The sequence below is a fragment of the Vanessa atalanta genome, chromosome 7 (assembly GCF_905147765.1).
Source record: "Vanessa atalanta chromosome 7, ilVanAtal1.2, whole genome shotgun sequence".
In the NCBI taxonomy this organism is placed as follows: Eukaryota; Metazoa; Arthropoda; class Insecta; order Lepidoptera; family Nymphalidae; genus Vanessa; species Vanessa atalanta.
This window is the reverse complement of record NC_061877.1, coordinates 8,495,346-8,508,954: the sequence shown is the minus strand read 5'-3', so window position 1 is coordinate 8,508,954 and position 13,609 is coordinate 8,495,346.

Here is a 13,609-nt window from a genome sequence, read left to right as displayed (position 1 = left end):
GTATTGCCCGTGTTACAAATAGAGGGTGTGTGAGTTAATGTAACTACAGGTACAAGGGTTGGAATAACTTCGTCCCATGTATATTAGGCCATTAGCATGTAAGTATATATTAGTATGTATGTGACTTTTATTTATATCACTCCTTAAAGAGATAATTAATTTAAGAATACATAATAAGTTAGACTATATCTTATGTTTGAAAAAAGTGTTTTATAAATATACAGTAATGCAAGCAAATATACCTTGGTGTGCGTAAAAAAATCAATAGTGTTAGTTTTGCGTATTTCAATGAACGTACGTCATAAACCATTTTAACAATACTCGATCACATTTTGCACGACATATCAGCAAAATTCGTAGGTTCAGATCCATTGGTTTTTTTTTTTTTTTTTATGTGATAGGTAGGCGGACGGACAAATAGGCAACCTGATGCTAAGTGACATTAGCGCCTTAAGAAATTTTAATCATTCCTTTCATCTCCAATGCGCCACCTTGGGTACTAAGCTAATATTCCTTTGTCTGTAGTTACTCTGGTTCACTCACCCTTCAAACTGGAACTTAACAAAGCAAAGTATTGCTGCTTGGCGGCAGAATATATTATAAGTGAGTAGTACCTATCCAGAAGGTTTTAGTAGCACAAAAACTTTCTATTAAATCTGTAATAGACCGGGATAGAATAATAGATAAATTAAGTTGTTTACATATATAGTTTTCCTTAAATTCGTAGATGGAATGCGAAAGATTAAAACAAAAGCATCTGAAACCTCCATTTCCTACCGAGATTCAAGGAAGCTTTCTCCATCTATCCTCTAAACAAACAAGCACGCCCGCAAAAAACGTTTCCATGCAAATATGGCCAAATAAACCGGCTACGAGACCACGTAACAAAGATACAAAAACATCGGAAGGTTGATTTTAAAATTCTTCTATTTTTGTATTTGTAATGATAAGGTTCTTATAAACAAATAATATGGTTTTAATGAAATAGGGTATATACCCTTTTTCATATGAAACCGCTGCAGAAGTGTATAAACCTACAGTTTGTATTAACGCTAACTGAAGATCAATTTGCTAATTCACTTCTAATATCGAAGAATAACCAAAGTTGAAAACTGGTTCAGAACGATTTACTTAAATCTTACACTAATAATCAAAGCATTATACCGTTTCCCAACCCTGACACTTCCATTTATTAGTAGCTCTCGTGTGAACTTTGTCTCCCAAGAGATCGCATTTTCGGCGTCGTTTTATACGCGACTCGTGCTTGATTTCCTCTATACATATTTATGATTCCGTTCTTTGGAATGAAATGGGAAAGAATTTTATGATAATTTACACAGGTGACCGTATAATAGATTTGCAAAATATATCTTTTAAAATTGATATATATTACTTTGTAATAGCTCTAAACATCATGTACACAATTTTATGTGTACATCATGTATATATACAATTGGATATATATATGGTATAGCTTACTGTACAATTGGATAAAATACGTTTTACATAATACACGATATAATATACTAACACTAGCCGCCACAGCACTTACAGTAAATTAAGAAAAATATACTTATTATCATGTTACCTCTTGTTTGTTTAATCCCACTATATATAATATACTCCAAATACCTTACCTACTTTCTTGTTGTGCTGACACTCCATGACACTTTGAATCAGCTGATTGGATGGACTGCTTGTATTGGTTGCTGTTGTCTGTAATTGTGCTGCTTTATAAGTTGATGTCGAAATTTATCTTGAACTTTCGATCCAAGTAAAGAAGTTAGACTTCGAAAGGGGTCGAATCGAAGTTGTTAGTGTTTGATTTAGTCAGACATAATATACTAGTATCCTAATAACTTCAGTGTCTGGGGTCGGATTTGTCTAGGAAGTGTTACCCATTCGGATTGCCCAACCTCATTCGCAAGATTAAGATAGCTCAGCTCAGATTAAGATACCAAAGAAAGAGGAACTCCCAGTATTTCGCTACGCGACTACACAAGATATATAAAATCCGTAGACGAGCGATTGTCACGTAACTCTCAGAGCTACCAAGAAATAGTAACTAATTGATTTAAATAACTGATCTGATGGAGATGAAAAGTCAATAACATCTAAATTTGAAATGAGCGCAATGTCAATTAGGGAAAGCCTAATTACAGGAGAGATTATTTAAAGGCTTAATAGATATGTGGATATATCACAATTAGATTATCTTTATTTCTGGTATTATTAGTATTTTATTAATAACATGCCAAATAATAAAGAGATTTCGACGCATCGACACGTTGACCAAAATGATAAAAATGCTTGAAATTGATAAAATGGTAGATGATTTAAATTTAATAAGACATTTTATTATTACATTTTCAAAAATTGTTCCCGTATAGATATATGGCTAGAATTATCATATTAATTAGTTTCATAATAATATTATTTCTAGTAATACTTTTAAAGAACAAATATTAATTTTAATTTATAAAGGATATATTAAGTAATATCATAAAAATAAACTAACGTGTATATATATGTCCTGATATCTATTCCATTAACAAAATTATTTTTTTTATTTTATGTTGGATATTGTAATAACATTTTTCTTATTCAAAGGTTTTTCTCATTCATCCCAGTACCTTTTAATGTGTATAATGATGCAAACAATTTTTTTATAAAGTAGTTTCATTTGTAACGAACAATATTTTTCAAAGTGAAAAAAGTAATGTTCTATAATAAATTAATACTGTGTTTTTTATACGATTAATATTTTTTCTATATAAGTCAAAATTATATTAAAAATTTTGCAAACTGAAAATAATGAAGGCGAAATCAAACTCAAAATCAAAATACACTTCTAATCAAGTAAGCTTTTACAAGCACTTTTGAATCGTCATTTAACAAACTATATTAAGTGAAACTACCACCGATTCGGAATGTAGATTCTACCGAAAAGAACCGGCAAGAAACTCAGTAGTTACTCTTTTTCAACATTTAAAAATACAGTCATGTTAGTAAAATACAATTATATATGTATGTAATATAAGGCGGAATTATCTAATTTGTGATAACTTATCTTAAGGTATCATATTACTTTTCTTCAAAATTAATTTGTGTCAAATATACAATAAATTCAATGAACATTTTAAGTAATATATGTGAAACTACGTGTAGAAGCAATACATTAAGGTAATTTTAAGTTCAATTGGCTCCTCAAATTGCTGATGCAGACCGAAACAAACTTAAGTCCTACCAACTTCACCCGGAGCACACAATCCATCGTGCAACTTGCGATTGATTGTACAAACTCCTGCAGACTTATTCGTCTTACAACTTACGTAAGAGAAAATGTTTGCCTGGCTTATCTGAATATCTAGTGATCTATGCCTCTTCTATATTAATTTCGAACGTTTCGGTTCCAAGAATCTTTCGAACTTTTAATAGTATGGGTTCGAATTTTAAAACTTACCCTTTAATATTTTATCATTCTTATCACTTTGTATAAACGGATACGTGATTCCAGGAATACTTATTTGATTTGAATTGTTATTATGATTACGGTTTTTAATAACTTGTAAAGTTTTTTTTGTACAATCAATAGTAATTATCTGTCCTTTGTCTTTAAAATAATATTCAGCTTCTATTTAGTAAGTATTAACTCATTCTTTTAGGGTTTCGATATAGATAATTATTCATTCAGAATTAATAGAGGATTATATTACGTTGAGATAAAATCTCAAGATGAAGATGGTTTCGTTAATAATATAGCAAGAGAGATGATTGAATCTTGATTAAAAAGGTTGTTTTCAGACTGCGCGGGTCCAAATTGTTGAAAACTTTTTTAATTTAAAGTTTAAAGTCATAATTGAGAAGCGTTTCTGTTATCCATAGTTGACTGGAATAATTGAATATAAGACGAATATGTTATTTTTGAAATAAGAATGATGCATGCTAAATTTTATTGTTTTAAGTATGTTATACTACAGTCTAGTTTCAATTTTGTGCAAGCAATTAAGATTTTACTTGTTTATTAATTGATTGTATATAAATACTTTATGTACACTAATCTGTAAACAAATTTAAGAAAATTCTTTCCTCTCTGTATTCAGCGAGTGTATTACGTACATCCTACATCCTTACACAAAGTACAAAGTTTGCTGTATCCAAAAACTTTTTACTTTAACTTTTTATTTATTTCAAATATGTATATATAGTATATAAATAAAGGTCTAAATTATAAAGTTCAGTTGCAGTCTTAGATGGAATTAAATATTTATTTGTGTCTAATAAGCAAGGTTTGATAGATAAATTGAAAAAAAATAATATATTAGCGTAAGTATTTTTTGTCTGTCATTGAAATATCTCAAAATTATGCTACAGTGAAAATAGAATAAAACGTACATAATTAAGTTTCAAATTATAAATTACAAATGTAAATAGTATATAACTAATAAAACATGTATTTATTGGTATATTTGTATAATAGTAAAATAAAAATAAAATACTTTTACATAATATTAAAGATACACCAAATACACGAATGACAGTTCTGTGGAGACACAAATAAACCAATAAAAAACTGTGTATAATAATAATATTATAATTTATTTTAACCTATCAATCTAACTGTTTAATTTTATTCACAATTCACTTTTTTTCATTTATCTAGAAATCATCATCATCATCATCATCCTCCTGCCCTTATCCCAATTTTACTTGGGGTCGGCGCAGCATGTCTTCTTCTTCCATACTTCATTTATCTAGAAATATTAAATATAAAACAAAGCCGCTTTCTGTCTGTCTTTTATGTACAACTCTTCTTATATAGACTAATAAATAAAATAAAAAAAACACTGTTATAAAATAAAGTACCATACTTACTTAATATTTTAATGCTGAGTCCACTTTTCATTTACATAATGAATAAATTTCATCCGCGCGAATCCGGAGTGGGTGGCTAGTTATAATAATTAAGGCTTAACGGTAAAACTAATAATTATGAAAAAAAATTGTAACTTAGCAATTTCCGTTACAGCGTCAGTTTTTCACTTTATTACTTGTAACTATTTTGAATGTGATACATCTATTGATGCGCCTTGGGGACGAGACTCGAATGCCGTGACGACAAACTGAACGAGGAGCTCTCTCATGCCGTCATGCCCCGTCTAGGCCGCCGATCTCTACGCTATGTTGCGTGGCGCGTCCCTATAATATATACTTCTTTGCTATAATATATATTATAACATATAATAATAAGTATATTTTAACGAACCTCTATGTTTTTAATTGTTTTATTCGATATTTATTTATTGGTTTTCATTAATTATGTCTCACTTCTCCCGACTGTCCCGTAACACTTTCTTATAGGAGTAAAATTCAAGAAACATAAAACAGCTGGTGTACAGCTTTATTGCTAATGTATTTTTAGTAAATGTTTTTAATTTTATGATACAATCATATTTAATTTGATATTTAGTGGGTTTGTTGAAGGTGCTTTTAGGACTAACATTCTGACTAAACTATACGCCATACAACAAGATAATGATAATCGTAGGTCAAGTAGCAAGCCACCTTCATAAAATGTTTTTTGTTTTATTTGATACTTAGGTATTATTTGTCACTGGATATTTTTAAATATTATTTTTAATTTCTGAATTATTTTCTCTGTATTAACGGAATTTATTATAAAACTTCAATATAAACGATATGTTTTGCTCTGATTAATGAGTCTTATGTTTAAAAGGACATTCTTTATTGTGTATATAAGAATGACTTTTTGTTCTGATAATCTTTTTTGATACAGTTAAAGGTCTAACAAAGTCGATGAATAGATGCTTTTCGAAACTAAACCGTTAGTTGTTACCGCACAAAGAAAACGCTAAATACATTATGCAGGTACGTGACAAACTGGTGTGCAGGCATTCTTCAGGGAAATGAGGGTAGCTTCAGGTGCACCCACACGTACAAGCAAAAACAAGGCTCGTAAACAGAAAGCTATGTAACTTTTAGTTATTACAGACTCACTGGTTATTACGTCGTTACTTTATTCAATTTAATTTCCATATTCGTTTCTAATGATAAAATGAAACGCGAAACGGATATATACGAATAATTATATTGTTCGAACTTTTAAAATCTTATTATTTAGTAATAATAATAAGTTACTATTTTTATTAAAATTATTAATCAAATATCAATATATAGGATATTCAATTTATTATTATGATATCCAATAAAAATAATAATGTATTTAGTATAAAGCTTCGTAGCGATTATTGGACCGCGGGCGGTATTTGCTTTATCAAGTCATTGCTTTCTAAATACACTGGTTAGTTAAAAATAACCATTATTCGGCTTCAATTGGACAAGTTGAAAAATTTCGTTTAGCAAACTAATTAAGTACTATTTTGTATGTTTTACATTTAATTAATAAAAAACTTGAATTTCTAATTTGTAATACATTGTTTATAATCTTATGCGAACATAATTAAAACAATGGATTTTTCCAATACGGCAACTTCAATTTACAGCATTCTGGAACGTATTATTTTTTTAAATGAGTCTGCTCTGTAAAGACCTTGGCTGAATGAAATTCGCACAAAGCTGGCCTTTCACCTAAGTAGTTTGCGGCATTATTTCTTTTCACGTTAGCTCGTACTCATATAATCACCATCCGGTCGCAAATTGCTGAGGTTTTCGACGTACCGACAAGACGACAGTACATTGCTTAATTACCATGCATTTAAGACCGGTACAAAAAAAAAGACCAACGCTAGCCGTTGCTAGGTGTTCATAAAAACATAACTCACATGGAAATGTTTTTATAGTGAAAATATTTTTTCTACAATTTGTAAAGAATATTTACAATATTATTTACTTGTTTGTATTTATTTAAATAAGGATGTCCTTTCATTGATAACTTAAGATAATATAATATTCAAATTTTTTTTATATTCATATATTTTCCGTGGTCGAGTAGTGTGTACACCGGTTTTCATAGGTACGCCACTCCGAGGTCCCGGGTTCGATTCCCGGCCGAGTCGATGTAGAAAAATTACATTAGTTTTATATGTTGCCTTGGGTGTGGGTGTTTATGGTATTGTCGTTACTTCTGATTTTCCATAACACAAGTGCTTTAGCTACTTACATTGGTATCAGAGTAATGTATGTGATGTTGTGCAATATTTATTTATATATTTTGTTTGATTAATATAATTGTGTAGTTTTGTTGAAATAATGGGCAATAAAAAAGTGGTAGTTCTTAAATAGAAAAAAATAAGTATGCTCTACTTCAGAAAGTCGCAATGTAGACAAAATAATTTATATATATTTGTTATTTCTAAAACTTAAAATAAAATATTTTCTGAGGTTATTTTCATCGTTGTTATATATGTCCCGTATTCTTGTGTTATATTATAAAAAAATCTGATCTCTGGCACGACAACATCCATATGAAATGCGGAAAGGGTAAATATTTGAACGAAAAGAATTTATGTAAGGGACAGCTTTGTATAATTTTTAACAATGGCTAACCAGGTTCGTAGACAGGCCATAAAATATTATGTTTGTATAAGGTACTTTGAATATTTTATACTGGAGTCAGCCTAAGTAAATAACCGGTCGTGTAACGTCGGCCGAGGTCTCGTCACAGCTAACGTATTCACAATCACGTATACTTATAGCTTTTGTATTTGTTAAAATTAAGTACTTTCATTACTTATTTTTTTATTCATTATTTTATGTGTCTTTTACTAATTACACTAGTTTTAAATTCAAATTATATTACGACGTTCATCTTACGTATAAGAGCTACGGTACTAACTTTTATAAATTCTAACGGTACGGTATCAAACCTATTGCTACTTATCAATTAATATAGTTATACATTTATAGTTAACTATTTATTTTGTAGTATGAATTAATATTTGTTTTTACAATGTTCTTAGATAGATTACATTCATACATATTTTGAAACTAAAATATTATACGCAAAGACAGTAATAAGTAACATATCATCATCATCATCGTCCTCCTCCTCCTGCCCTTATCCCAATTTTACTTACGGTCGGCACAGCATGTCTTCTTCTTCCATACCTCTCCGTCGGACGTCATCTCACAAGTAACATTCTTTCCAACCATATCTTATAATAAGATGATATTATTAGTAATAAGTAACATATATACATTTATTATTTTGTATTTTTTTTTATGTTATCGGTAGGCAGACGAGCAAATGGGCCACCTGAGGGTAAGTGGTCACCACCGCCCACAGACAATGGCGCTGTAAGAAATATTAACCATTCCTTACATTACCAATACGCCACCAACCTTGGGAACTAAGATGTTATGTCCCTTGTGCCTATAGCTACAATGGCTCACTCACCCTTCAAACCGGAACATAACAATACTGAGTACTGCTGTTTGGCGGTATAATATCTGATGAGTAAGTGGTACCGAAGCAGACGGGCATGCACAAAGCCCTACCACCAAGTGTATAGTTGTATAGTATATTATGATGATGATCTGCCCGACCGCGACGAAACTCCCTGCACGTAATTCTCGTAACGGTATACATGGGCGGCCTTAACTGGTCGTGATTTGTGTTAAGGTCAACTTTTCGCTGAACCTCGAACTCGCATACTTATGCGCTTCGCCATTCTCTTCTTGGCCGCACCACCGAGTACTACTCTACATTGTCATCATAAAACTGTTGAAAATATTATTAGTACTGAGACTTATTTTTCCATATATAATATAGACATTTGACATATCACAATCTAAACACGTGTAATATGAACGTTTTACTAATAAAACGTTCATATTCTCAATATTAGATGCCTCGTTGGATGCACTGGTTCGGGTTTTCATTCCAGTTTGAACAAGTATAAAGCTATAAGGTTTTTCTGTCAAGGATTTCTCGGCAATAGGCCGCAGATGTTAGTAGCGTAATTATACTACCGTGCCAAATCTCTGAGCGGTCATATCTGATCGTCGTCTCATTGGATTAGAAGAGTAAAAAAATTAAAGTGCATCTGTAATCCCCCATGATTATTATACTTCCTTAAAATATGTCGAATCGTTGAAAATGGCTATCGTGGCAAAAAATCAATCTAAAGGACGTTATAATGTGAAAACATTTAAATTTTTTGTATCGTTTTGTACCGCAAGGGAAAAGTAAAACATGGCAATATCTGTTTATTTCGTATCATTTTATCTTAAAGGTTTATATCAGACTGAAATAATATCTAGATATGATAATATGATAATATGAAAATTTTATGAATATTTTTTTTTAAACAGAAAATTTATTAATTCTTAAATACAAAGTAATAAAACAAAAAGATAAAGACCGATCAGACTAACACCGAGAAGTATATAAAAGTATCTTTAATACAAAGTTCTGAACAACTCGACGACGGGATATAATAAGTTCTGAAATTGCACCTTTCACTTTTCCTTTGCGATACAAAACGATACAATTTCCATCGTTATAAAGGGTCAATTTATAACTACAATTTAATACAATATAAAAGTTTAATGGCAGCAGAAAACTGACTGACTTTTGTTATTTTCATTGACTTGGTTAATAACAATTATTTATTTGAGTTATGTACTACAAGTTACACAAGTTATGTACAAGTAATGTCCTTAAACAAATATTTGTATATTATTTTTTTTCTGACTTTTTAAATATATTTTTTTTTATATAACTTTTGTCGTGAAAATATTTTTTGTTAGTGTCGGGTAAAAAGACTTTTAAACAATTGATAATTGTCAAATAAATAAAATGTTTATCATGTCTAAGTGTTGGGCAGTCCTGTTTTGTTCCGGAAAAAGGAGGTCATTGTGTTTTACAAAGACACAATTCGCACAAAACAGCGGTTTACCGTATTTATGCCATAATTAATCAGGAATGGTAAAATCTTTACAACAATCATGAATAATTAGTTCGCGATGAAAAACTCGTCAACGGCAAAACATTTGATATTTCTAGAGTCCTCATTACACTAGCGAAAGCAAGCTTAACAGCCCTAATTAAATGCTCCCTTAATTTCTTCAACAGATTTTATCATTTGTCATTAATAGTGACATATATATATATAATGAATTATCTTTTTGATATAAGGTACTGAAACTCATAGATAACGAAATGATAGCGACACTCCGTACAGGATTCCCATTCGAAGTGTGTGTGACTTCGTTTCTCTTTTGAAAGTTTAATGGTGAAGGCATGCTCCACTGTCGCGGTTATGGTCGTTTCTGTTAAATTGTAACTGCTTTATTCGTTATTTTCGCAAAAGCACAACAAAGGGATGGAGATAAAACAAATAAATCGTGAAGCGCTTAGTCAAGGAGTAAGTTTAAGATGAAAATTATTGGGCCATTTATCTGTGGATAACTTAATGTAACTCGTTTTCTCGAAATTTATTTTTTTTAAGGATCGACTTAAGAACTGTTTAATTTCATTTAATATTATAGTAACGAAATATTTAGCTATTTTAATTTGATATCATTGAAACAAAGAAACAAATTTTATTGCTATATGTAAGACTTGGAAGGCAACTATGCTTATCCACCAACCCGCATTGGAGCAGCGTGGTGGAATATGTTCCAAACCTTCTCCTCAAAAGGAGAGGAGGCCTTAGCCCAGCTGTGGGAATTTGTAATTTGAATTTGCAAGCTGTGGGACCATTTACAGGCTGTTAATATATATTTAATATATATATATATATATATATATATAATTTGAAGCGTTAATTCGAGTTTAAAAATCTGGTAGTTATTTAAAAATATGTGTGTATGTATGATGGTTATTAATGTTTTTCACTACTAAAAAAATGTGTTTCTTACTGATGTAGTGAATAATCCTTTTTAAGACTGCTATCCTTTGGAATATAGACGACCTAATAGATAGAGACCGCGAATCTTAACAAAAAGGTTTTGGTTGACATTCAGGTAAATGAAGCAAGTTACTATAATTAGTTCTCAAATTATTATCTCATTCATAAATCATCTCATTTGACGGTTTGCTATAAATAACGCGAATAAAAATTCACAACGAATTATAAAATGAAGATAATGTCCATTTCAAATTTTAATAACTCGTAACATTATATAAAAATTATATAGACGCTCAATCCTACTCTATTTTAACAATAACAAATTGATTAGATACGGAGAAGCTTCTAGACGTTATTCGATTATATGACGTCAACGGATTCAACATGGCGCTCGGGCACAGACCATACCAAGTTTGTTAGTTTGTTGTTTATCTAGAATTAATAGAATGTCACGATTTACAATGAGGTTATTGATGCGTATATATATACATATATGTATATTATTTTTAATAAAAAAAAACATTTTTCATTCAAATTATTAAGAGAACAATTCCAGATATTATCTAACGTCAACTTATATATTATTTTATAGTATTATAGTTTAATAATTTAGGCCTAGGAAAGAACGCTTAATATTTTTAAATGACTGTCTATTTTAAGAGAATTCGTGAAAATAATATTTTAAATATCTACCTCTGTTCAAACTAGGTCAGTCTCCGATTGTCAACAAAGAAAATAAATCACTATATTTTTCGCTTCAGATACCAATTTAATATTTCAACTGTTCTTTGTGAAGGCGTAAATAATTTAAAGGCAGTAAAAAGAAAAAAGGCGTAGTGAATATTGTGAGTTCTCGTAGCACCGCATAAATATTGTATGAAGAGACTTTACAGGACATCCATTGGACAGTAAACGGTGTTTTATGGGATAACATTTATTGTTTTAGGTCCGTAAGTCGGGATAGAATTTTTATTCCACTATATTGTTTATGGATTGCTTTTGGAAGTGAGCGAATTCTTTTATGCAATATATAAAAATACAGCAGTATAAGTATACGGGACGAGATGACCCAGTGGTTAGAACGCATGCATTTTAACCGGCGTGTGTATTTTACCTCGGCAAGCACCACTGAATTAACATGTACTTGATTTTTGTTTTTAAAAATTTATTTCGTGTTCAGTGATGAAGGAAAACACATGAGGAAACCTGCAAGTATTTAATTTCAATGAAATTCTGCTACAAGTGTACCAACCCGCATTGGAGTAGCGTGGTAAAATTACCACCAATCTCAAAGCGAGAAGAGGCATTAACCCATCATTTATAGGACTTACTTTACTGTACTTATAATTTTTGTACTTTTATTTGTGAGATACTCTCATCTCATCTAAATATTAAAAAAATAATAGTTCTATATAAATATTATTTATTAATATTTTTCTTAAATAAATAAGTATTTTCTCGTGGATTACTTTATTTGTAAACATTTAAATTAACAGTAATCATAATATGATCTTTGTTTATAAACTGGTTGTTTTGTTATTTAAACTGTATCTCAGCTATATGGACAGTTTAATGTATAAAGCAACATTGCCTTTACTACAACGTTCTATCAGTCAGTACAAATATGATGTTGTGTATAGTTACTATGCTTTACCGGTAAAATAAAAATATAAAATAAATCTAGTGAAGAATTTCTTTGAACTTAAATATTTGAAACTATAAAAGTTCCGAAATTTAATGACGTCTAGAAGGGGAAGCAATGTCAGTGCATACATAAACATTTTTTACCATAAAGCCATACCATGAAACACGTACTGTGATGAAATATATTTCTATTGAAAACGCTGTTTTTGAGATAAATATTTCTAGAGCAACAAGCGGCAGTCATTATTTTGTGAAATGTGGAACAACGGCTACAGTTTAACGCGTGTAGTTGACAGAATGATTCCGAACTCTATCCAAACATTATTTTTTCCACATGACCGTCATTCGCAGTGCATTAAAATAAAATACCAGACATGCTATTGTATATTTTAGTTGCATTTCATATCAAAATTGTCGGCAGTTTTTCAACTGTTTCTGACACGTTTGAGTATTTCGTTAATATTTAACAAAAAATCAGACGTAATTGTTTTAACATTTGTCGTTCATTTCATGTAACGAGCAAAGCAAGCATTCTTTACATAATTAATGTGTAAAATTATATCCGTTAAACATTGTAAGGACACCTAGGTATAATGAGTTTGAAAAAAGTCGTGATACCCAATTTAATATACTAAGTTTTGTATTTCCTTTTTGACTTCACTTTAAATTTATAAACCTTTTTTGAAGTTATCATAATAAATTAAAAAGAAGTTTTATCTAATAAGGTAGTTAGTAGTTTAAGCGCCTATTTTTTTTTTAATCATCAGCCATCATTGATCTCATCCTTATCGCTGCTCGGCAAGTATCTGACTGGCGTTCATGGCTGACTGCCGGTACCTTCATTAGGGACGCTTCTGATTATTGTTTTTATGTGCTCGACTGGATACGTTTAACAATTGCCAAATTTATTAAAAGTTAATAATAATGATGAAAACGTACTAAACATAAAATTGTTAGTGTAAGCAAAGAACGACTCGCATTAGTTACCTAAAATGTTTTATAGTAGTAATCAAAGGGTATTATTATAAAAATTTAAGTAAGCTAGTAACTAATAAAGGTAAGTTTATTTTATTACCAAGTGTATGCCGCTCTTAGTGTTGTAAAAATTTCAAGCGGCATTGTGAACAGCA